Raw genomic sequence first — 26,335 nt, 5'->3', positions numbered from 1 at the left:
GAGGCCCCGGTGCACAACTGAGCAAGAGGACAAGTACATTAGAGTGTCTAGTTTGAGAAACAGACGCCTCACAAGTCCTCAACTGGCAGCTTCATTAAATAGTACCTTCAAAACACCATTCTCAACGTCAACAGTGAAGAGGCGACTCCGGGATGCTGGCCTTCTAGGCAGAGTTGCAAAGAAAAAGCCATATCTCAGACTGGCCTATAAAAATAAAAGATTAAGATGGGCAAAATAACAGACGATGGTTGGAAAAAAGTGTTATGGACAGACGAATCTAAGTTTGAGGTGTTCGGATCACAAAGAAGACCATTCGTGAGACGCAGAAAAAATGAAAAGATGCTGGAGGAGTGCTTGATGCATCTGTCATCATGGTGGAGCCAATGTGATGGTCTGGGGCTGCTTTGGTGCTGGTAAAGTGGGAGATTTGTACAGGGTAAAAGGGATCTTGAAGAAGGAAGGCTATCACTCCATTTTGCAACGCCATGCCCTACCCTGTGGACGGCGCTTAACTGGAGCCAATTTCATCCTACAACAGGACAATGACCCAAAGCACAGCTCCAAACTACAGTGCCTTGCAAATGTATTCATCCCCCTTGGCGTTTTTCCTATTTTGTATCATTACAACCTGTAATTTAAATAGATTTTAGTTTGGATTTCATGTAATGGACATACACAAAAATAGTCCAAATTGGTGAAGTGAAATGAAAAGATAACTTGTTTCAAAAACGTATAAAAAATCAAAATGGAGAAGTGATGCATGCATATGTATTCCCTTTGCTATGAAGCCCTTAAATAAGACCTGGTGCAACTAATTACCTTCAGAAGTCACGTAATTAGTTAGATTGCACACAGGTGGACTTTATTTAAGTCTCACATGATCTGTTATATGATCTCATATATATATATATATATATACATATACCTTTTCTGAAAGGCCCCAGAGTCTACAACACCACTAAGCAAGGGGCAACATGAAGACCAAGGAAGTCTCTCCAAACTGGTCAGGGACAAAGTAGTGGAGAAGTACAGATCAGGGTTGGGTTCTAAAAAAATATCCGGAACTTTGAACATCCCACAGAGCGCCATTAAATCCATTATTAAAAAATGGAAAGAATATGGCACCACAACAAACCTGCCAAGAGAGGGCCGCCCACCAAAACTCACGGACCAGGCAAGGAGGGCATTAACCAGAGAGGCAACAAAGAGACCAAGGATAACCTTGAAGGAGCTGCAAAGCTCCACAGCGGAGATCTGTCCATAGGACCCCTTTAAGCCGTACACTCGACAGAGCTGGGCTTTACGGAAGAGTGGCCAGAAAAAAGCCATTGCTTAAAGAAAAAAAGAAGCAAGCATGTTTGGTGTTCGCCAAAAGGGATGTGGGAGACTCCCCAAACATATGGAACAAGATACTCTGGTCAGATTAGACTAAAACTGAGCTTTTTGGCCATCAAGATAAACGCTATGTCTGGAGCAAACCCAACACCTCTCATCACCCCGAGAACATCATCCCCACAGTGAAGCATGGTGGCAGCATCATGCTGTTGGGATGTTTTTCATCAGCAGGGACAGGGAAACTGGTCAGAATTGAAGGAATGATGGGTGGCGCTAAATATAGGGAAATTCTTGAGGGGAAACCTGTTTCAGTCTTGCCTGAGATTTGAGACTGGGACAGAGGTTCACCTTCAGGACAATGATCCTAAGTGTACTGCTAAAACAACACCTGATTGGTTTAAGGGGAAACATTTAAATGTCTTGGAATGGCCTAGTCAAAGCCCAAACCTCAAACCAATTGAGAATCTGTGGTATGACTTAAAGATTGCTGTACACCAGCGGAACCCATCCAACTTGAAGGAGCTGGAGCAGTTTTGCCTTGAAGAATGAGCAAAAATCCCAGTGGCTAGATGTGCCAAGCTTATAGAGACATACCCCAAGAGACTTGTAGCTGTAAATGCTGCAAAAAGTGGCTCTACAAAGTATTGACTTTGGGGGGGTGAATAGTTATGCACGTTCAAGTTATTATTATTTTTTTATTATTTCTTTGTTTCACAAAAAAATATATTTTGTATCTTCAAAGTGGTTGGCATGTTGTGTAAATCAAATGATACAACCCCCCCCAAAAATCTATTTTAATTCCAGGTTGTAAGGCAACAAAATAGGAAAAATGCCAAAGGGGTTCAATACTTTCGCAAGCCACTGTATGCAAGAAGTATTTAGGGAAGAAGCAGTCAGCTGGTATTCTGTCTATAATGGAGTGGCCAGCACAGTCACCGGATCTCAACCCTATTGAGCTGTTGTGGGAGCAGCTTGGGGTGAAATCTCTTCAGATTACCTCAACAAATTGACAACTAGAATGCCAAAGGTCTGCAAGGCTGTAATTGTTGCAAATGGAGGATTCTTTGACAAAAGCAAAGTTTGAAGGACACAAATATTATTTAAATAAAATATCATTATTTATAACCTTGTCAACGTCTTGACTATATTTCCTATTAATTTGATAAAAATGTATTTCTTATTCATTTTGCAACTCATTTCATGTATGTTTTCATGGAAAACAAGCTAATTTCTAAGTGACCCCAAACTTTTGAACGGTAGTGTATTTTATTTTTCTTGTTCATTTTGCTATTTGCCTCATGACTCCTTCATACTTTGTTGACTACGAACTTTCTTTACCCAACCGTGGGACAGACTATGTTTGTTTCCACACTCGGGACTCTGACTGTCTATTGGTTACACAGACTTTTGGCCTCCCATCCTATTCTAACCACCGCCGGCTTTGTATTCATGTTACCTGATGACATTTCTGTACAATCTGATCTTGTTGCCATCTGGTGCTCTCCCTGTCCTCTGCCGTGCCCTGATTGTATTACTGTTGATGATATCTGGAAATGTGCATTTACACCCTGGCACATCTACTGTTGCTGGCACCAATTCTGACTTTGTGCTCTGATATCTGCTTCACTGATTTCTGCTCTCGTAAAAGCCTGGGTTTTCTGCTGGTTAACTCTAAAAGCTTATTACCTAAAATGGATCAATGGAAAGTGTGGGTTCACAGCTCCAATCCAGATGTGTTGGTCATTACTGAGACAGTGTTAAGGAAGAGTGTTTTGAATACTGATGTTAACCTTTCTGGTTATAACCTTTTTCAGACAGATCTTCCAAAGGTGGTGGAGCGGCAATCTTTACCAAGGATCACCTTCAGTGCTCGGTTGTCTCCACCAAGTCTGTCCCCAAACAATTTGATTTGCAGGTTTTAAGTATTACACTTTCAAATAGCTCTTTGTTGACTCTTCCTGGGTGCTATCGTCCTCCATCAGCACTGGCCTGTACCCTACCTGCCCTAAATTCTCTCCTGGCCCCTTACACTAAGTCTGAATTTGTCCTGCTAGGTGACCTAAACTGGGACATGCTTAAACCCCCTGACCAAGTCCTAAAGCAATGGCACTCCCTAAATCTTTATCAGATTATTACCAATCCCACAAGGTATGACTCCAAACACCCAGAAAAGGCTACTCTCTGTGGTGTTATCCTCACAAATAATCCTGATAGGTTTCAGTCTGGTGTTTTCTGTAATGACCTGTTTGATGATGTAATGTTAATGATCACTGTTTTACAGCCTGTGTTTGTAGTGGCTGCTCAGTGAAATGACTTCCTTCATGAACTGGCCTCTGTAAAATGGTATAGAATCAGCTTGATCCCCTCTGTAAAATGGTATAGAATCAGCTTGATCCCCTCTGTAAAATGGTATAGAATCAGCTTGATCCCCTCTGTAAAATGGTATAGAATCAGCTTGATCCCCTCTGTAAAATGGTATAGAATCAGCTTGATCCCCTCTGTAAAATGGTATATGATCAGCTTGATCCCCTCTGTTAAATGGTATAGAATCAGCTTGATCCCCTCTGTTAAATGGTATAGAATCAGCTTGATCCCCTCTGTTAAATGGTATAGAATCAGCTTGATCCCCTCTGTAAAATGGTATAGAATCAGCTTGATCCCCTCTGTTAAATGGTATAGAATCAGCTTGATCCCCTCTGTTAAATGGTATAGAATCAGCTTGATCCCCTCTGTTAAATGGTATAGAATCAGCTTGATCCCCTCTGTTAAATGGTATAGAATCAGCTTGATCCCCTCTGTTAAATGGTATAGAATCAGCTTGATCCCCTCTGTAAAATGGTATAGAATCAGCTTGATCCCCTCTGTAAAATGGTATAGAATCAGCTTGATCCCCTCTGTAAAATGGTATAGAATCAGCTTGATCCCCTCTGTAAAATGGTATAGAATCAGCTTGATCCCCTCTGTTAAATGGTATAGAATCAGATTGATCCCCTCTGTTAAATGGTATAGAATCAGCTTGATCCCCTCTGTTAAATGGTATAGAATCAGCTTGATCCCCTCTGTTAAATGGTATAGAATCAGCTTGATCCCCTCTGTAAAATGGTATAGAATCAGCTTGATCCCCTCTGTGAAATGGTATAGAATCAGCTTGATCCCCTCTGTTAAATGGTATAGAATCAGCTTGATCCCCTCTGTAAAATGGTATAGAATCAGCTTGATCCCCTCTGTAAAATGGTATAGAATCAGCTTGATCCCCTCTGTAAAATGGTATAGAATCAGCTTGATCCCCTCTGTAAAATGGTATAGAATCAGCTTGATCCCCTCTGTAAAATGGTATAGAATCAGCTCGATCCCCTCTGTAAAATGGTATAGAATCAGCTTGATCCCCTCTGTAAAATGGTATAGAATCAGATTGATCCCCTCTGTAAAATGGTATAGAATCAGCTTGATTGTTGAAGACACTTGGACCTCTTTTATTGATATTTTCAGGGGTATTGTTAACAAACACACCCCATAAAGAAAAAGATAATTAAAAACAGGTTCAGCCCCTGGTTCAACGTTAAGGAGCAGGTGGCTGCCTTCCAAGCAATGGGAACCTCCCCAGAAAGGAGAGACAGGTTAAGAACCTTTGTGCGAGGAAAAAAAGGGGACAAAGAGGGAGAAGCATCTGTAGGTCCAACCCCAAGAAGTTCTGGAAAACAGTTAAATACCTGGAGAATAAACCCTCCTCCTCACAGCTGCCTCCTCATGTCCCTTAACGTTGATGATGTGGTTGTTACTGACAACAAGCACATAGCTGAGCTCTTTAATCACCCCTTCATTAAGCCAGGATTCCTATTTGACTCAGCCATGCCTCCTTGCACGTCCAACATTTCCTCATCTCCCACCCCTTCTAATGCGACTATCCCCGATGCTTCTCCCTCTTTTCCCCCTGCCCCGCTACAAAGTTTCTCCCTGCAGGCAGTCACTGAGTCTGAGGTGCTAAAGGAGCTCCTTAAACTTGAACCAAAAAAAAACATTTGGGGTCAGATGGTTTAGATCCTTTATCTTTAAGGTTGCTGCCCCTATCATCTCTTTCACCCCAGCTGCCAAACTAACCCTGATTCAGATGACCATCCTACCCATGCTAGATTACGGAGACATAATTTATAGATCTGCAGGTAAGGGTGCTCTCGAGCGGCTAGATGTTCTTTACCATTCGGCCATCAGATTTGCCACCAATGCTCCTTATAGGACACATCACTGCACTCTATACTCCTCTGTAAACTGGTTATCTCTGTATACCTGTCGCAAGACCTACTGGTTGATGCTTATTTATAATACCCTCTTAGGCCTCACTCACCCCTATCTGAGATATCTACTGCAGCCCTCATCCTCCACATACAACACCCGTTCTGCCAGTCACATTCTGTTAAAGGTCCCCAAAGCAAACACATCCCTGGGTCGCTCCTCTTTTCAGTTCGCTGCAGCTAGCGACTGGAACGAGCTGCAACAAACACTCAAACTGGACAGTTTTATCTCCATCTCTTCATTCAAAGACTAAATCATGGACACTCTTATTGACAGTTGTGCCTGCTTTGTGTGACGTATTGTTGTCTCTACCTTCTTGCCCTTTGTGCTGTTGTCTCTGCCCAATAATGTATGTACCATGTTTTGTGCTGCTACCATGTTGTTGTGATGTTGTGTTGCCATGTGTTGCTGCCTTGCTGTGTTGTTGTCTTAGGTCTCTCTTTATGTATTATTGTGTTGTCTCTCCTGTCGTGATGTGTGTTTTATCCTATATTCATATTTTATTTATTTTTAATTTTTAATCCTTAATAATGTAATTCCAGCCCCCGTCCCCGCAGGAGGCCTTTTGGTAGGCCGTCATTGTAAATAATAATTTGTTCTTAACTGACTTTCCTATTTAAATAAAGGTTATATAAAATATCAACTGAAGTATATTTTCTGGGTGATTTTAATATTGACTAGGAAACAACTTCAAACTGTAACCAGTGACTGCAACCTGGATCATTTTGTCAGTCAACCTACCAGGGTAGGTGTGAACGTCACAGGAATGAAATCATCAACATGTATTGATCATATCTTTAATAATACCGCATAAACGTGCTTTAAAGCAGTATCCAAATCCATAGGATGTAGTGATCACAATGTAGTAGCCATATCTAGGAAAACCAAAGTTCCAAAGGCTGGAACTAATATAGTGAGTAATGAGGAGCAACCAGACGCTGTACTTGACACATTTATGAAATTGCTTATTTCAGTTACTAATAAGCACACACCCATTATGAAAATAACTATTAAAAAAAACTCTTAAATCCCCTTGGATTGATGAGGATTTGAAAAATGGTATGGTTGAGAGGGATGAGGCAAAAGGTATGGCAAATAAGTCTGATTGGCAAACATACAGTGGGGGGAAAAAAGTATTTGATCCCCTACTGATTTTGTACATTTGCCCACTGACAAAGAAAGGATCAGTCTATAATTTTAATGGTAGGTTTATTTGAACAGTGAGAGACAGAATAACATCAAAAATATCCAGAAAAACGCATGTCAGAAATTTTATAAATTGATTTGCATTTTAATGAGGGAAATAAGTATTTGACCCCTCTCAATCAGAAAGATTTCTGGCTCCCAGGTGTCACACTCTTAAAGGGAGTGCTCCTAACCGCAGCTTGTTACCTGTAAAAAAGACACCTGTCCACAGAATCAATCAATCAGATTCCGAACTCTCCACCATGGCCAAGACCAAAGAGCTCTCCAAGGATGTCAGAGACAAGATTGTAGACCTACACAAGGCTGGAATGGGCTACAAGACCATCGCCAAGCAGCTTGGTGAGAAGATGACAACATTTGGTGCAATTATTCGCAAATGAAAGAAACACAAAAGAACTGTCAATATCCCTCGGCCTGGGGCTCCATGCAAGATCTCACCTCGTGGAGTTGCAATGATCATGAGAACGGTGAGGAATCAGCCCAGAACTACACGGGAGGATCTTGTCAATGATCTCAAGGCAGCTTGGACCATAGTCACCAAGAAAACAATTGGTAACACACTACGCCGTGAAGGGCTGAAATCCTGCAGCGCCCGCAAGGTCCCCCTGCTCAAGAATACATATACATGCCCGTCTGAAGTTTGCCAATGAACATCTGAATGACTCAGAGGACAACTGGTGAAAGTGTTGTGGTCAGATGAGACCAAAATGGAGCTCTTTGACATCAACTCAACTCGCCGTATTTGGAGGAGGAGGAATGCTGCCTATGACCCCAAGAACACCATCTCCACCGTCAAACATGGAGGTGGAAACATTATGCTTTGGAGGTGTTTTTCTGCTAAGGGGACAGGACAACTTCACCGCATCAAAGGGACAATGGACGGGGCCATGTACCGTCAAATCTTGGGTGAGAGCATCCTTCCCTCAGCCAGGGCATTGGGTCGTGGATGGGTATTCCAGCATGACAATGACTCAAAACACACGGCCAAGGCAACAAAGGAGTGGCTCAAGAAGAAGCACATGAAGGTCCTGGAGTGGCCTAGCCAGTCTCCAGACTTTAATCCCATAGAAAATCTGTGGAGGGAACTGAAGGTTCGAGTTGCCAAACGTCAGCCTCGAAACCTTAATGACTTGGAGAAGAAACCTTAATGACTTGGAGAAGATCTGCAAAGAGGAGTGGGACAAAATCCCTCCTGAGATGTGTGCAAACCTGGTGGCCAACTACAAGAAACGTCTGACCTCTGTGATTGCCACCAAGTACTAAGTCATGTTTTGCAGAGGGGTCAAATACTTATTTCCCTCATTAAAATGCAAATCAATTCATAACATTTTTGACATGTGTTTTTCTGGATTTTTTTGTTGTTGTCATTCTGTCTCTCACTGTTCAAATAAACCTACCATTAAAATTATAGACTGATCATTTCTTTGTCAGTGGGCAAACGTACAAAATCAGCAGGGGATCAAATACTTTTTTCCCCCACTGTACTGCAAATTAAGAAATCATTTGACTAAACTAAATAAAAATAAACTATTAAACAAAGATAAAGAATGATAAAAAATCTTTGGAGCATCTTAAATGAAATTTTGGGGAAAAAAGCCAACTCGGCTCCATCATTCATTGAATCAGATGCAGATTCATCACTAAACCCACTGATATTGCCAAATTCTTTAATGATTTTTTTCATTGGCAATATAAGCAAACTTAGGCATGACATGCCAGCAACAAACACTGACACTACACCTCAAGTATATCTGACCAAATTATGAAAGACAAGAATTGTACTTTTGAATTCCGTAAAGTGAGTGTGAAAGAGATTAAAAAATATATATTGTTGTCTATCAATAATGATAAGCCACCGGGGTCTGACAACTTGGATGGAAAATTACTGACGATAATAGCGGATGATATTGCCACTCCTATTTACCATATCTTTAACTGTACTTTAGTGTAGCTGGACCCCAGGAAGAGTAGCTTCTGCCTTGGCAGGAACTAATGGGGATCCATAATAAACCCCAGGAAGAGTAGCTGCTGCCTTGGCAGGAACTAATGGGGATCCATAATAAATACAAATACAAATACTCCAAGACAGCATACTACATATACCATACCCTGCCATAAGACACTAACCACAGCATACTACATATTTCATACCCTGCCATAAGACACTAACCACAGCATACTGCAGATATCATACCCTGCCATAAGACACTAACCACAGCATACTGCAGATATCATACCCTGCCATAAGACACTAACCACAGCATACTACAGATATCATACCCTGCCATAAGACTCTAACCACAGCATACTACAGATATCATACCCTACTCCAAGACACTTGCAACCAACTTCCAAAGTTTCTGTAATGATTATCTTTAGGAGAAGTAGAGGAGTCAGGTGCAGGGATCAATGTAAACAAACGTGTTTACTTGAAAAATCAATAAATCTTCTCCTAGGAAAATACATATTGCGGAGAAACACCTCCGACCACACAAAACAGGAAGCAATCACCGACAAGACAAACAGGAAATGCAGAGGTTTAAATAATGAACAGAATTAGGGAAAATCAAAAACAGGTGTACACAATAAAGACAAAAAACCAAACGAACAGTGAAACATCGATCGGTGGCAACTAGTAAGCCGGTGACGTCGACCGCCGAACGCCGCCCGAACAAGGAGAGGGGTCGACCCTCGGCGGGAGTCATGACAGTTTCTGACTAATGATCCAACTCATAATGTGATATTTCTATTTTGTAAAGTCCTGTCAGAGACACTCTACTTTAATCTGTATCTCTACATTTACGGTTGATCTGTCTGTCTGACTGTCTCTGTCTGTCTTCATGCTTTCATTTAGGGCACCTCATGTTTTGGCTCATAAAAGAAAACGTGAACATAGGATGTTATTCTGCAAAGGTTTTGATGTGATGTTAGAACATCAAGGACTGAGACAAACACATCCAGATGCTTCTCTCTCTCTCTCTCTCTCTCCACTCCCTCTTCTCTCTCTCTCCCTCGCTCTCCACCCCCTCTTCTCTCTCTCTCTCTCTCTCCCTCGCTCTCTCTCCACCCCCTCTTCTCTCTCTCTCTCTCTCTCCCTCTCTCTCCACCCCCCTCATCACTATCTCTCTCTCTCTCTTTTTTCTCCTCATGGCATCTTAAGGTTCATCCAAGCATCAAATCTTCTCTCTCTCCTCTCTCTCTGTCTGATGTTCTCACAGACTCAGGAGGAATTCTTGGCAGAACAATACAGAAACCTCAAACCCAAGCCTGATAAATTGGAGGTATGTCAAGAATGATAAATGACTTGGAACAGAGCTCTGTGTGTACTGAACTGCACCAGATTTAAAATGAACTTTCATGGTTACTATGATCTTTGGGAAATTAATATATGCACATTGATCATTCATTTCTCTGGGTTTCAGATGAGAAAGATCCCTCTTACTGTTCCTTAGAGTTAGCACTTATACTCCCTACGTAGTGAGAATCTGACTGTACCCATACCTGAACCTTTTCATACCACCTGAAGGTCCAATAGAACTGAAACGCCCAGAGATGGTTTCCCAGACAGAGATCAGGCCTGGTCCTGGACTAAACTTAGATGGTACACTGTATTTAATGGGATGGCCTAAAATAAATGTGCTGAAAACCCTATTGAATGAAAACTCTGTTGGCCAGCAAGTGGGAGGGTTTTGAGTGGTTGAATTGCATTATAGCTCCTCTCCTGTTTGGTTGCAAGCTGTCCCTTTTTAAGAACTGAGGACGTTCCCAAAATAAGTTGAAATTGTCAATAAAATCCAATGCTCTTTCGGGGGAAGAGTTTCGACTTCATCCAAGAGTCCAACAAAAATAGCTGGGAAAAACGATCAACTTTACGATCGTGTGTAGGGCCAGAAAAGATCTTCCGTTTGCCAGTATTTACTAGCCTGTCCATAAGGAATTCCCGTCTCCGCTCCAAACATTGCCTCAGCCTGATGTTGTTAGTACATTAAGCTCCCGGGTAATGCAACACTCCCTTCGCCAGGAAAGCAGTACTGTAAGCTCCCGGGTAATGCCACACTCCAGGAAAGCAGTACCGTAAGCTCCCGGGTAATGCCACGTTCCAGGAAAGCAGTACCGTAAGCTCCCGGGTAATGTCACACTCCAGGAAAGCAGTGCTGTAAGCTCCCGGGTAATGCCACAATCTCTTGCTCCAGGAAAGCAGTACTGTAAGCTCCCGGGTAATACCACGCTCCCTTGCTCCAGGAAAGCAGTACCGTAAGCTCCCAGGTAATGCCAAGCTCGTGGAAAGCAGTACCATAAGCTCCCGGGTAATACCATGCTCCCTTGCTCCAGGAAAGCAGTACCGTAAGCTCCCAGGTAATGCCTAGCTCCTGGAAAGTAGTACCGTAAGCTCCCAGGTAATGCCACGCTCCAGGAAAGCAGTACCGTAAGCTCCCGGGTAATACCATGCTCCCTTGCTCCAGGAAAGCAGTACCGTAAGCTCCCAGGTAATGCCTAGCTCCTGGAAAGTAGTACCGTAAGCTCCCAGGTAATGCCACGCTCCAGGAAAGCAGTACCGTAAGCTCCCGGGTAATTTCACACTCCAGGAAAGCAGTGCTGTAAGCTCCCGGGTAATGCCACACTCCAGGGAAGCAGTGCTGTAAGCTCCCGGGTAATGCCACACTCCAGGAAAGCAGTACCGTAAGCTCCCGGGTAATGCCACACTCCAGGAAAGCAGTACCGTAAGCTCCCGGGTAATTTCACACTCCAGGAAATCAGAAAGTCTTTGCCTCTAACACGTCACAGACAATGGCCACCCTGGGAGGAGGAGGTCATGGATTCCCAGGTTGCTCGGAGTCAGTGACCCTGGATGGTGGTGGGCCTGTGGGGCATTGGTCTGTGGGGCATTGGTCTGTGGTGGTGGGTCTGTGGGGCTTGGCCTGTGGGACAATCCAGATAATGACTGACTCGGTAATCCAGGACCAGAGGTTGAGTTGGAAGGACTCGGGGGGTGGAGTCATCGGAGGGCCCCGGTAAAGTCATGCGGCTCAGAGAAGAAAAACAGTTAGACAGCCACAAGTCCAGATGAGAGGGGAGAGGGAGGATGCGTTAGAAATAGGAGAGGAGGATTATTCCAACTCCACTTTACTTTCGATGGAGTAGAGCGAAACATAGTAGATTTCCAATTCTCGTCGGTGAGATATGTTAATATGGGAAAGTGGACCAAGGTAGTACCCTCAGTATCTACTGCAGATGAGCCCAGTCTCATAGAGCACCCTGGATTTCCCCCTCAGTCATTTAGAATTGTTGAATCAAAAAAAAAGCATGCAATCTTGAAGTGTCCTTAGCCAGATGTTTTCTTAGGACCTTCTCCTTTGAGGCATGGCGCTGTCAGTTCCTCTTCCTCTTTGACTATAATGAACATATCACAGGTCTGACATTTTATGGCTTTGCTGTCCGCCTCAGAATCCGACTCCAAAACAGAGGAGTCTGACATGTTTATGCTCAGGTCAGAAACTGCTGTCCCGGCTACAAGAGACAACCGTAACGTGAGCCAAGCTTTGCCGGTTACAGCCATGTAATCTAGATAGTCGAAGCTAGCCTGCTAATGCTAGCTCCAGGGGATGGCAAAAATCCAGCCGAACACCGCGTCTTAAAAACGGCACTAACACCGTGGTCCCGGAAACAAAGGTTTTAAAAGTATCAAAGGTGTCTTAGAGCAGCTAAGTGTTTTTAAAGTATAAAACACATAAGCATTGAACCGTCATCCAAAAAGTCATACTTTTGACTCATCTGTCCATAGAACATTCTTCTGACTCATCTGTCCATAGAACATTCTTCCAGTCTTGATGATCATCCAGGTACCTGAGTCAACTTTTGGGACGAGATGGGTCCCATTATGTCTGGCGAAAACCAACCACTGCATTCCATAGTAAGAACATACCAATGGTCAAGCATGGTGGTGGTAGTGTGATGGTTTGGGGATGCTTTACTGCCTCAGGACCTGGACGACTTGCCTTAATAGAAGGAACCATGAATTCTGCTCTGTATCAGAGAATTCTACAGGAGAATGTCACGCCATCTGTCTGTGAGCTTTATTTGCTTGTCAATGTAGTCTCGTCAGGGAGCCCCCTAGTTTGCCTCTCTTGCACAGTCTCTTACTCTTTCGAGTCCAGGGGATTTGGGCCTGGTCCGGAATGATCAGTACATCCACAACTGCCAACTCAATGACGTAGAAATCTTCATCCAAATCGAGGTTAGTGATCGCTGTTCTGATGTCCAGAAGCTGTTTTCGGTCATAGTGGCGGAAATATTATATACAAAAAAAAGAACAGCATTCTCACATAGGTGTTCCTTTTGCCCAGGTGGGAAAAAGCAGTGTGGAGTGCAATAGAGATCGCATCATCTGTGAATCGACGGTATGCAAATTGGAGTGGGTCTAGGGTTTATGGGATGACGGTGTTGCTGTGAGTCATGACCAGCCTTTCAAAGCACTTCATGGCTACAGACGTTAGTGCTACGGGTCGATAGTCATTTAGGCAGGTTACCTTAGTGTTCTTGGGCACAGGGACTATGGTGGTCTGCTTGAAGCATGTAGGTATTACAGACTCCGGGGCAGCAAGTAGCCTAGTGGTTTGAGCGTCTGACTAATAACCGAAAGGTTGCAAGATCGAATCCCCGAGCTAAAAAAAATATGTTGTTCTGCCCCTGAATATGGCAGTTAACCCACTGTTCCTAGGCCGTCGTTGAAAAGAAGAATATGTTCGTAACTGACTTGCCTAGTTAAATAAATAAATAAATAAAAGTCAGTCAGGGAGATGTTGAAAATGTCAGTGAAGACAGTTGCCAGTTGGTCAGTGCATGTTGTAGGATTCAATCTTAGTCCTGTATTGACACTTTGCCTGTTTGATGATTCTGTTTGAGACTGTGGTGGGATTTTTTAGAAGGATTTGGATTAGTGTCCGACTCCTTGAAAGCGGCAGTTCTACCCTTTAGCTCATTGAGGATGTTGCCTGTAATCCATGGCTTCTGGTTGGGATATGTACGTACGGTCACTTATTGATGAAGCCAGTGACTGAGGTGGTGTACTCCTCTTAACATATTCCAGTCTGTGCTAGCAAAACAGTCCTGTAGTTTAGCATCTGTGTCATCTGACCACTTCTGTATTTAGCGAGTAACTGGTGCTTCCTGCTTCTGTTGCTTGTAAGAAGGAATCAGGAGGATAGAATTGTGGTCAGATTTGACAAATGGAGAGCGTGTGAGAGCTTTGTATGTGTCTCTGTGTGTGGAATACCGGTGGTCTAGAGTTTATTTTCCTCTGGTTGCACATTTCACATGCTGGTAAAAACTAGGTCAAGCGGTCTTCGTGGAGCATCGGTTTGTGGTGGTAAACAGAAGAATATACAGTAGATGGTAAATAGACAACTACGAAAAATATACTGTAGATGAAAACTCTCTTGGTGGTCTACATCTTATCATGAGGTAGTCAGTAGTATAGTCTACATCTAATCATCTACCTCAGTAGTATGGTCTACATCTAATCATCTACCTCAGTAGTATGGTCAACATCTAATCATCTACCTCAGTAGTATGGTCTACATCTTATCATGAGGTACTCTACCTCAGTAGTATAGTCTACATCTAATCATCTACCTCAGTAGTATGGTCAACATCTAATCATCTACCTCAGTAGTATGGTCTACATCTAATCATGAGGTACTCTACCTCAGTAGTATATTCTACATCTAATCATGAGGCACTCTACCTCAGTAGTATGGTCTACATCTTATCATGAGGCACTCAGTAGTATGGTCTACATCTTATAATGAGGTACTCTACCTCAGTAGTATGGTTTACATCTAATAATGAGTTACTCTACCTCAGTAGTATGGTCTACATCTTATCATGAGGCACACAGTAGTATGGTCCACTGAGTGCCTCCTCCTCCCAGAGTGCTAAGAGCCTCGGCGTGACCCTGGACAACACCCTGTCGTTCTCCACTAACATCAAGGCGGTGACCCGATCCTGTAGGTTCATGCTCTACAACATTCGCAGAGTACGACCCTGCCTCACACAGGAAGCGGCGCAGGTCCTAATCCAGGCACTTGTCATCTCCCGTCTGGATTACTGCAACTCGCTGTTGGCTGGGCTCCCTACCTGTGCCATTAAACCCCTACAACTCATCCAGAACGCCGCAGCCCGTCTGGTGTTCAACCTTCCCAAGTTCTCTCACGTCACCCCGCTCCTCCGCTCTCTCCACTGGCTTCCAGTCGAAGCCCGCATCCGCTACAAGACCATGGTGCTTGCCTACGGAGCTGTGAGGGGAACGGCACCTCCGTACCTTCAGGCTCTGATCAGGCCCTACACCCAAACAAGGGCACTCCGTTCATCCACCTCTGGCCTGCTCACCTCCCTACCTCTGAGGAAGCACAGTTCCCGCTCAGGCCAGTCAAAACTGTTCGCTGCTCTGGCACCCCAATGGTGGAACAAGCTCCCTCACGACGCCAGGACAGCGGAGTCAATCACCACCTTCCGGAGACACCTGAAACCCCACCTCTTTAAGGAATACCTGGGATAGGATAAAGTAATCCTTCTAACCCCCCCCCCTTAAAAGATTTAGATGCACTATTGTAAAGTGGTTGTTCCACTGGATATTATAAGGTGAATGCACCAATTTGTAAGTCGCTCTGGATAAGAGCGTCTGCTAAATGACTTAAATGTAAATGTTAAATGTTATAATGAGGTACTCTACCTCAGTAGTATGGTCAACATCTAATCATCTACCTCAGTAGTATGGTCTACATCTAATCATGAGGTACTCTACCTCAGTAGTATGGTCTACATCTAATCATGAGGTACTCTACCTCAGTAGTATGGTCTACATCTAATCATGAGGTACTCTACCTCAGTAGTATGGTCTACATCTTATCATGAGGTACTCTACCTCAGTAGTATGGTCTACATCTAATCATGAGGTACTCTACCTCAGTAGTATGGTCTACATCTAATCATGAGGTACTCTACCTCAGTAGTATGGTCAACATCTAATTATCTACCTCAGTAGTATGGTCAACATCTAATCATCTACCTCAGTAGTATGGTCTACATCTAATCATCTACCTCAGTACTATAGTCTACATCTAATCATCTACCTCAGTAGTATAGTCTACATCTTATCATGAGGTACTCTACCTCAGTAGTATGGTCAACATCTTATCATGAGGTGCTCTACCTTGTGTTGAACACTCGGTTCCATTGCATAAACTGATGTTGTATTCTGAACTGGTGAAAGGTGAGGTTGTTGTTGGGGAGCGTCCTTGGTTACCTGTTGAGGGTATCAACGTTATCCTTGGGAATAACTTGGCTGGTGAGCATGTATGGCCTGTCGTGTCTCCACCTCTAGTGGTTTCTGCTAATCAAATCAAATTCAAATCAAATCAAATGTATTTATATAGCCCTTCTTACATCAGCTGATATCACAAAGTGCTGTATAGAAACCCAGCCTAAAACCCCAAACAGCAAGCAATGCAGGTGTAGAAGCACGTTTGTAGGGATTCCTGATGAGGTGTAATCCATCGTTTGTAGGGATTCCTGATGAGGTGTAATCCATCGTTTGTAGGGATTCCTGATGAGGTGTAATCCATCGTTTGTAGGGATTCCTGATGAGGTGTAATCCATCGTTTGTAGGGATTCCTGATGAGAGAGTGCGGAGTTTCCCTGAGGTGTTCGCTACGTGCGAAGTAACGCATTCCATGAGCCGTGGCGACTTAGTCACTGAGACGGCTAACGATGATGTAACAATGAAATCTGTCACTACTTTTCCTGTGATCCGGTTATCTGTGCCCCGCTCCGCCGATCTAATCACGGTGCGACGGGTTGACCCCAAATTAGAAGAGTTGCGTGACCAAATTGTGCCTGTGGAACAATTGAGAGATGTTATCTATTTTCTCCAGGATGATGTGCTGATGAGAAAATGAGTGCCTCATAGTAGTTGTTTTGTGGGGGAGGCTATTAGTCAGGTTGTTGTATCAGTTAAGTTTTGTGAGTTAGTGTTAAACTTCCCACGATGATGTTGCTGGACATCTGGGCGTGAGAAACCTACAATCGCATATTGAAACAATTATTTTGACCTAGGTTAAAGAGGGCTGTTTCTGCGTTCATCAAAACCTGTCACACCTGTCAATTAACTGGTAAACCTAATCAAGCTATTAAGCCGGTACCAGTGTTTCCTATTCCTGTACTCAGCCAGCCTTTTGAGTACCTGATTATTGACTGTGTTGGTCCTCTGCCTCGTTCTAAAAAGGGTTGTAGTTACCTGTTCACTGTGATGTCAGACCACTAGGTTTCCTGCTGCCTGTCCTCTCTGGTCTATCACCACTAGGTTTCCTGCTGCCTGTCCTCTCTGGTCTATCACCACTAGGTTTCCTGCTGCCTGTCCTCTCTGGTCTATCACCACTAGGCTTCCTGCTGCCTGTCCTCTCTGGTCTATCACCACTAGGTTTCCTGCTGCCTGTCCTCTCTGGTCTATCACCACTAGGTTTCCTGCTGCCTGTCCTCTCCGGTCTATCACAACTAAGTCTGTGCTAAAAGCTTTGACCCAGTTTCTCGCTGTTTGGAATCCCTAAAGTTATTCAGAGTGACCAAGGTTCTAATTTCACCTCTAATCTGTTTGGTCAGCTTCTCCAACGGCTCCATATTGAACACAATTTGGCTAGCCCCTATCACGCGCAAAGTCAAGGAGCACTGGAACGTTTCCACCAGACACTTAAGCCTTTGTTGAGAGCTTATTGTACGGAGATGAATAAGGATTGGGAGGAGGAGTTTCTATGGTTACTGTTAGCCGTCAGGGAGGTTTCACAGGTTTCAGTACAAATTAACTAGTGTTCGGACATAGTGTGCGTGGGATTCTAGCAGTGCTTCAGGATGACTGGAAGTTTACCTCAGTCCCTGTTATCTTATGTGTGTGATTTCTGGCAACACCTGTAGGCCGCTGGTGAGATGGCTAAAGAGAAGATATCTTCACAGGGGAAGATGAAAGGAATATTTGATCGGCGAGCTGAGCCTCGTCACTTTAGTCCAGGTGACCAGGTTCTTGCTCTGCTGCCAATTGTTGGTTCTCCTTTTCAAGCCAAGTTTCAAGGTCCATATACGGTTGTGCGCCAGTGCACTGAGCAAAACTATCTAGTTGCTCCTCTGGAACGAAGGAAAGCGCACCAACTAGTGTTGCCACTCCGGAACGTAGGCTGTGTTGCCACTCCGGAACGAAGGAAAGCGCACCAACTAGTGTTGCCACTCCAGAACGTAGGCTGTGTTGCCACTCCGGAACGAAGGAAAGCGCAACAACTGTGTTGCCACTCCGGAACAGAGGAAATACACCAACTGTGTTGCCACTCCAGAATGGAGGCTGTGTTGCCACTCCAGAACGGAGGCTGTGTTGCCACTCCAGAACGGAGGCTGTGTTGCCACTCCAGAATGGAGGAAAAAGCACCAACTGGTGTTGCCACTCCAGAACGGAGGAAAAAGCACCAACTGGTGTTGCCACTCCAGAACGGAGGAAATGCACCAACTGGTGTTGCCACTCCAGAACGGAGGAAAGCGCAACAACTGTGTTGCCACTCCAGAACGGAGGAAATGCACCAACTGTGCCATGTAAATCTGCTAAAACCCTATTACCCACGTTCCTCTGGGGTCAAAGCGGACAGTAAACCTGTTATTTTGGCCTGTACTGTTACACCGGAACAGAGGAGAGTAAGATAGCAGAGCCTTCTTTATCCAGTTGGGCTTCTCCCTTTGTCTTGGTCAGTAAACCGGATGGGACAAACAGATTTTTGTACGGACTACCGTAAGGTAAACAATGTCACCAAGCCAGATTAATTTCCTCTTCCTCAGATGGAGGACTGCGTTGATCAGGTCAGCGCAGGAAAGTGTGTGTGTGAGCACGTTAAAGGGCTATTGGCAGGTGCCACTGACGAGTAGGGCACGTGAAATCTCTGCCTTTATTACACACTCTGGTCTCATATTCGGTTATGAGTTTCGATCTGCGTAATGCACCTGACACTTTTCGGCGCCTCATGAACAGGGTTGTCTCCGGTCTAGTCGGGTGCGCTGTTATCTGTTTATCACTTCCTCTCTCTGTTTATCTGGACGATGTAGTGATATATGCAGATACTTGGGAGGATCTGTCTCGTATTGAAGCCTTGTTCGACCGCCTGGCTCCGTGTCACCTCACTATCAATCTGGCTAAATGTGAGTTTTCTCAGGTGACCGTTGCGTACCTTGGAAAGGTGGTTGGGCGCGTTGAAGTGCGTCCTGTTCGGGCTAAAGTGGTAGCTATTGATGCTTTTCCACCGCCAACTACTAAATAGGAATTGATGCGTTTCTTGGGAATGATTGGTTATTACCGTAGTGTCTGTAGGGAAATTCTCTACCATAGTCGCTCCTCTGACAGATTTGCTGAAAGCTAAGGCTGTTTACGTCTGGTCTCCTCTCTGTCATCAGGATTTTGAGGATGCAAAGAGGTTGCTTACCTCAACTCTGGTGTTGGTTGCTCCTCACATGGATTTGGGATTCACCTAGCAGGTGGATGCTAGTCACGTGGGGGCAGGTGCAGTCCTGCTGTAAGCAGATGTCGAGGCCTGTATCTTTTCCAATACTCCGTGGCGGAAAAAGAAGCGCTAGCACTCATATGGCGCTACAACACTGCGAGGTGTCGTACCTATAGTGGTCTACAGCGACCATTACCCTTTAACCTTCTTGAGGTCTATGTGTCCTAACCAGAAGATAATGAGATGGTGTTTTTTTGTTGTTGTTGCAGGCATTCCATTTTGATGTGAGGCACATCAGGGGGACTGATAATGTCGTTGCTGATGCGCTCTCTCGTGCGCCCAGTTCCTGAACGCATCTGGTCCTATTGATCATATGCATTGTCCCGAGTGTATGCGTGTCGTCCACGTGACTGGTCACTGTTTATTTTGTATTTTGTATTGTCCTGTTGCTCCTGTCTGTTCCCTGCTATCCTCTTTTTCGTCTTTCCTCTTAAAGGTTGCTGAGGTCTGGGGAGGAGGAGGTTGGCCGGGGCAATGGGGTAGCGTTACCCAGGGCAGTATTTTGTTTGTGTTTACGTTTGGTTGGTGTGGTATTCCGACGTCCTTGGTGGTCCCCGGTTTTATGGGGGAGGGGGGTGTGACGACCCTCCCACTCTGTCTGACGAATTCTTTCTCTTTGCTCTTGTTTTCCTTAATAGGATGTCGGTGGGCGGAGGGTCAGGTGCGTCCCGGGGATAAATGCACCTTTCCTTCATATATTGAGGAGACTTTCTCCATGCAGACACACTGTTGTTTTTGGCAATTTGGGGCTTCTTTGTGTTAATTTGTTTTGGCAATTCTCAACACCCCTCATTATCACCAACTATGCACACATCCACTCACTTACACTACTGACTACTGACTACACACACCGTTGGTAATTGTATATAGTTTACTGTATTTAATAAATATATTTTTGTTATTCCATTATCTCCACGTTGTCTCCGATTTTGTTACGAGCTACGAGCCGGTTCGTGCCTCTCTGTAGCCTCTCTGTAGCCTCTCTGTAGCCTCTCTGTGGGCTCTCTGTAGCCTCTGTGATCTTAGGCAGAGGCCTGTATGGGTGGGGAGTGGGGATCCTCTCTGTAGCCTCTCTGTAGCCTCTCTGTAGCCTCTCTGATCTTAGGCAGAGGCCTAGAGATCTGCTGCCTGTATGGGTGGGGAGTGGGGATCCTCTCTGCCATCTCACAGCAACATCACTATCTTCTCCTAGAAGGATGCAGAAAATTAAATAAGGTTCATGCTCAATCAGCTGAAGTGTTTAACCAAGAACCCATTGTAAAGAGCAGGGGTAAGGCAGTTTATTTCCTGTCTCTCCCTTGTAAGAGTTGATATTTACCATCATTTGTCCTCTCCCAGCTTTCATTAATTTCCTCAATTAGAGACAAAACGTTGTTCTGTATCCACAGGGCACTCAGTAAGGGGTAGATGTGCTTTTCGTTATTTCAGAGCGTCATCTGTTGTAATGCACCGATCTTTCTTTTCCCCCCTCTTCCCCTCCTCTCTCTCTTCCCTTCCTCTCTCTCTTTCCCTCCTCTCTCTCTTTCCCTTCCTCTCCCTCTCTTCCCCTCCTCTCTCTCTCTTCCCCTCCTCTCTCTCTTCCCTTCCCTTCCTCTCTCTCTTTCCCTTCCTCTCCCTCTCTTCCCCTCCTCTCTCTCTCTTCCCCTCCTCTCTCTCTTCCCTTCCTCTCTCTCTTCCCCTCCTCTCTCTCTTTCCCTTCCTCTCTCTTCCCCCAGTCCAGATTGGAGGAGATGCAGGGAGCCTAATTTGGAGTGTTGAGTAATGCCATGATGCCTCTCTGTCATGTCACCCTCTTCTCCCTCCTTCTCTCCCGTCTTCTCCCCCCCCCCCTCCCAGACCCAGCTGAGAGGCTGCAGGAAACCGATCAGAGACTGATTAACAATCACAGCAACATAGATTAGCATTTTCCAGCCCTAAAGCCAGGTTTGGCAATTTACCTCATCAGCTCGCTTGCACTCAGTTGGGAGGGGTTGGAAATATGTTAGGCGTGTCCATAAAAACATCCAAAGTTCTAATTTCAGGCAACGCTGGTAGGGTTATTTAAGACCAACCAAAAGCTGGTTTTAGCGGTATCACAGTTGGTTATGTAATTAATTTTGACAGTGGGAACACAGCCGTGTCCAGCCGTGATGTACACTGCCAATATGTAATTGGACAATGCAATCACGAAGTAGTCAAGACTGTTTATAAAAGGTTTGTCTCCTGAGACCGCTTGGAAATAAATCTTAATCACCAAAGCTTTAAAATATAAAGTTTGAGAGCTGTCATTCCTTTTTGTATCTATGGATTGTAGGCAGGCCAACATTATTTTAGCCATACAGGTCCTGTTTTGGATGTGTGTTAAACCCTCCATAGTGTGTATTGTTTTAATATTAAAAGCCCACGGGGAGAAATGATGGTGCCTGTAAATGTGACATAGCCTATTTAAAACAAGATCCTTTGATTCTAATTATTCGTTCTCTTTTTAGACCTTATAATTATGAATTTAATCTTGCTTATTGACAATGTTTGGCATGTCCACGCTCAGCCATAATGCAATTTACAGTAGGCCTAGCCCCTATATCAGTGTGAATGCTATTGAAGACATACATTTACTTAGAACAATGTGGATTGTAAAATGGGTTCAAGTTAACGTATTTTGCAAAGATACCGTAGGTCTACATTTAGTTATTTCGTTTCTGTAAGACATTTAGCAAACAATAACGAAGCATCATTGGAATTAGAGTTGATTCCAAGGCAATACCTAAAAGACCGTAAAATACACAACTTGAAGCAACGACATATTTCACCATGGAGCACGTTCTGATTGACCAGTGAAGGGCCATGCCTCAGCACACGTACAACTGGTTTATTCATCAGAATCCAGGCCTTTCACACCAATTTATTTTTTATTTAACCTTTATTTAACTAGACAAGCCAGTTACCACTGCAAGCGTCCCACCCCTGGTACACCCTATCAACAGCAGGTGAAATATCAAGGGCGCCAAATTTGAAAACAATTAAATATCATAATTCAAATTTCTCAAACATACAACTATCTTACACCCTTTGAAAGATAAACATCTCCTTAATCTAACCACGTTGTCCGATTTCAAAAAGGCTTTACGGCGAAAGCATAAAGTTAGATTATGTTAGGAGAGTACATTGAAAATAGCTGTGTGTAATGTTTTGTCAATGCAAAGACAGGCGTCACCAAAAGCAGAAAACCAGCTAAAATTGTGCACTAACCTTTGACAATCTTCATCAGATGACACTCCTAGGACATTATGTTAGACAATACATGCATTTTTTTGTTCTATCAAGTTCATATTTATATCCAAAAACAGCGTTTTACTATGGCGTTGTTGTTGAGGAAATATTTTCCCTCCAAAACCGCCAGTCAATCAGCACAACAAATTAAATAATTAATATTCGAAAACATTGGTAAAATATTATATTGTCATTCAAAGAATTATAGATTAACATCTCGTGAACGCAACCGCATTGCCAGATTTAAAAATAACTTTACTGGGAAATCACACTTTGCAATAATCTGAGTACTGCGCCCAGAAAAATAGGCTTTGCGATACAGACTAGGCGCCATGTTGGAGAGATCTAAAATCAAAAATACTATGTAAATAATCCCTTACCTTTGATTATCTTCGTCAGAAGGCACTTCCAGGGATCCCAGGTCCATAACAAATGTAGTTTTGTTCGAAAAAGCTCATAATTTATGTCCAAAAAGCTCCGTGTTGTTAGCGCGTCCTGTAGGCTACTCAAAAACATGAACGTCGCCCGCCGGACTTGTCTTCACCAAAGAGGGAAAAAAAAATATTTACGTTCGTTCAAACATGTCAAACGTTGTAAATCATTAGGGCCTTTTTCAATCAGAACTTCAATAATATTCAAGGCGGACGATTGCATTCTCTTTTAAAACGTATTGGAACGAGAGTACCCAAACATGCACTCGCGCGCCAGAGCAGTATCGGCCATCCGCTTATGACCAACGTTCCAAGTCTCTTGTTCGGTCAGTTTTCACAGTAAAGACTCAAACTACTTTGTAAAGACTGGTGACATCTAGTGGATGGCGTAGGAAGTGCTCAATGATTAATAAGCCCCTGTGTGTTTCAATGGCATAGGCTTAAAAGTAATTCAACACATCAGGTATCCACTTCCTGTCAGAATTTGTCTCAGGGTTTTGAATGCCATATGAGTTCTGTTATACTTACAGACACCATTCAAACAGTTTTAGAAAATTCAGAGTGTTTTCTATCCAAATCTAATAATAGTTAATAATAAGTTAATAATATGCATATCCTAGCTTCTGAGTTGGTGTAGGAGGCAGTTAAAAATGGGCACATATTTTTTTCAAAATTCTCAATACTGCCCCCTAGCCCCAACAGGTTTTAAGAACAAATTCTTATTTACAATGACGGCCTACCCCGGCCAAACCCTAACCCGGACGATGCTGGGCCAATTGTGTACAACCCTATGGGATTCCCAATTACAGCCGGTTGTGATACAGCCTGGAATCAAACCAGGGTCTGTAGTGACTCCTCTAGCACGGAGATGCGGTGTCTTAGACCAAGGCGTCATTCGGCAGCCCTGGCCAATGCCAGCAAGTGTAATAGTGAAAATAGCACAAATATTTCTGACAACCCTAAGCCTTTAGCACTTCTGCCTGCACTTACATTTACCACTGCTTTACCTCCTGCACTTACATTTACCACTGCTTTACCTCCTGCACTAACATTTACCACTGCTGTACCTCCTGCAGTAACATTTACCACTGCTTAACCTCCTGCACTTACATTTACCACTGCTTTACCTCCTGCAGTAACATTTACCACTGCTTAACCTCCTACAGTAACATTTACCACTGCTTTACCTCCTGCACTTACATTTACCACTGCTTTACCTCCTGCAGTAACATTTACCACTGCTTTACCTCCTGCACTAACATTTACCACTGCTGTACCTCCTGCAGTAACATTTACCACTGCTTAACCTCATGCACTTACATTTACCACTGCTTTACCTCCTGCAGTAACATTTACCACTGCTTCACCTCCTACAGTAACATTTACCACTGCTTTACCTCCTGCACTTACATTTACCACTGCTTTACCTCCTGTAGTAACATTTACCACTGTTTTACCTCCTGCACTAACATTTACCACTGCTTTACCTCCTGCAGTAGCATTTACCACTGCTTTACCTCCTGCAGTAGCATTTACCACTGCTTTACCTCCTGTAGTAACATTTACCACTGCTTTACCTCCTGCACTAACATTTAGCACTGCTTTACCTCCTGTAGTAACATTTACCACTGCTTTACCTCCTGCACTAACATTTAGCACTGCTTTACCTCCTGTAGTAACATTTACCACTGCTTTACCTCCTGCACTAACATTTAGCACTGCTTTACCTCCTGTAGTAACATTTATCACTGCTTTACCTCCTGCACTTACATTTACCACTGCTGTACCTCCTGCAGTAACATTTACCACTGCTTAACCTCCTGTAGTAACATTTACCACTGCTTTACCTCCTGCAGTAGCATTCATCACTGCTTTACCTCCTGCACTTACAGTTTTAGGAGATCCTCTATTGTTCCTATAGAAGCATCAGCTTCATGGAAACAAGTCCACATAAATTCTACACACAATTAAAGAGAGAAACAGGCAGTAGACTGATTTTTCAATAGTCAAAGCATGTGGAGAAATGTATGGATTCTGTCTGAGTGGATGGGATCCAATAGGAGACCGCTGAATAGGATCCAATAGGGGCCAGTTGAATAGGATCCAATGGGGGCCAGTTGAATAGGATCCAATAGGGGCCAGTTGAATAGGATCCAATAGGGGCCAGTTGAATAGGATCCAATAGGGGCCAGTTGAATAGGATCCAATAGGGGCCAGTTGAATAGGATCCAATAGGATACAGTTGAATAGGATCCAATAGGGGCCAGTTGAATAGGATCCAATAGGGGCCAGTTGGATAGGATCCAATAGGATACAGTTGAATAGGATCCAATAGGGGCCAGTTGAATAGGATCCAATAGGGGCCAGTTGAATAGGATCCATTAGGGGCCAGTTGAATAGGATCCTCAGCCCCTGACTGTCAGACCAGAGGGTTTCTGTCCAGACCAGAGGGCAGGGTGGTCGGCTCGTGCACGCGTCCCAGTCTCATTGTTCTCAGATCGACCACTATCCAAATGCGCTACTGTTTTTCAGCCATGGCCTGCAAGTCACCATTCAACGTTCTGGCGCCTTCTGAGAGCCTATGGGAGCGTTAGAAAATGTCACGTTATGCCAGAGATCCCCTGTTTTGGATAGAGATGATCAAGAAGGCCAAGAAATAGTCAGAGAGAGAGCTTCCTGTTTGGAATCTTCTCAGGTTTTGGCTTGCCAAATGAGTTCTGTTATACTCACAGACACCATTCAAACAGTTTTAGAAACTTTAAGGTGTTTTCTATCCAAATCAAACAATTATATGCATATTCTAGTTACTGGGCAGGAGTAGTAACCAGATTAAATCGGGTACGTTTTTTATCCAGCCGTGCAAATACTGCCCCCTATCCCCAACAGGTTAAATAGCCATCACTAACATAGAAAGGCTGCTGTCTACAGTTGAAGTCGTAAGTTACATACACCTTAGCCAAACACATTTAAACTCAGTTTTTCACAATTCCTGACATTTAATCCTAGTAAAAATTCCCTGTCTTAGATCAGTTAAGATCACCACTTTATTTTAAGAATGTGAAATGTCAGAATAATAGTAGAGAGAATGATTTATTTCAGCTTTTATTTCTTCCATCGTGTTCCCAGTGGGTCAGAAATTTACATACACTCAATTAGTATTTGGTAGCATTGCCTTTAAATTGTTTAACTTGGGTCAAATGTTTCGGGTAGCCTTCCCACAATAAATTGGGTGAATTTTGG

This window comes from Salmo salar, chromosome ssa22 (assembly GCF_905237065.1).
Source record: "Salmo salar chromosome ssa22, Ssal_v3.1, whole genome shotgun sequence".
In the NCBI taxonomy this organism is placed as follows: domain Eukaryota; kingdom Metazoa; phylum Chordata; class Actinopteri; order Salmoniformes; family Salmonidae; genus Salmo; species Salmo salar.
This window is presented reverse-complemented; position numbering follows the sequence as displayed.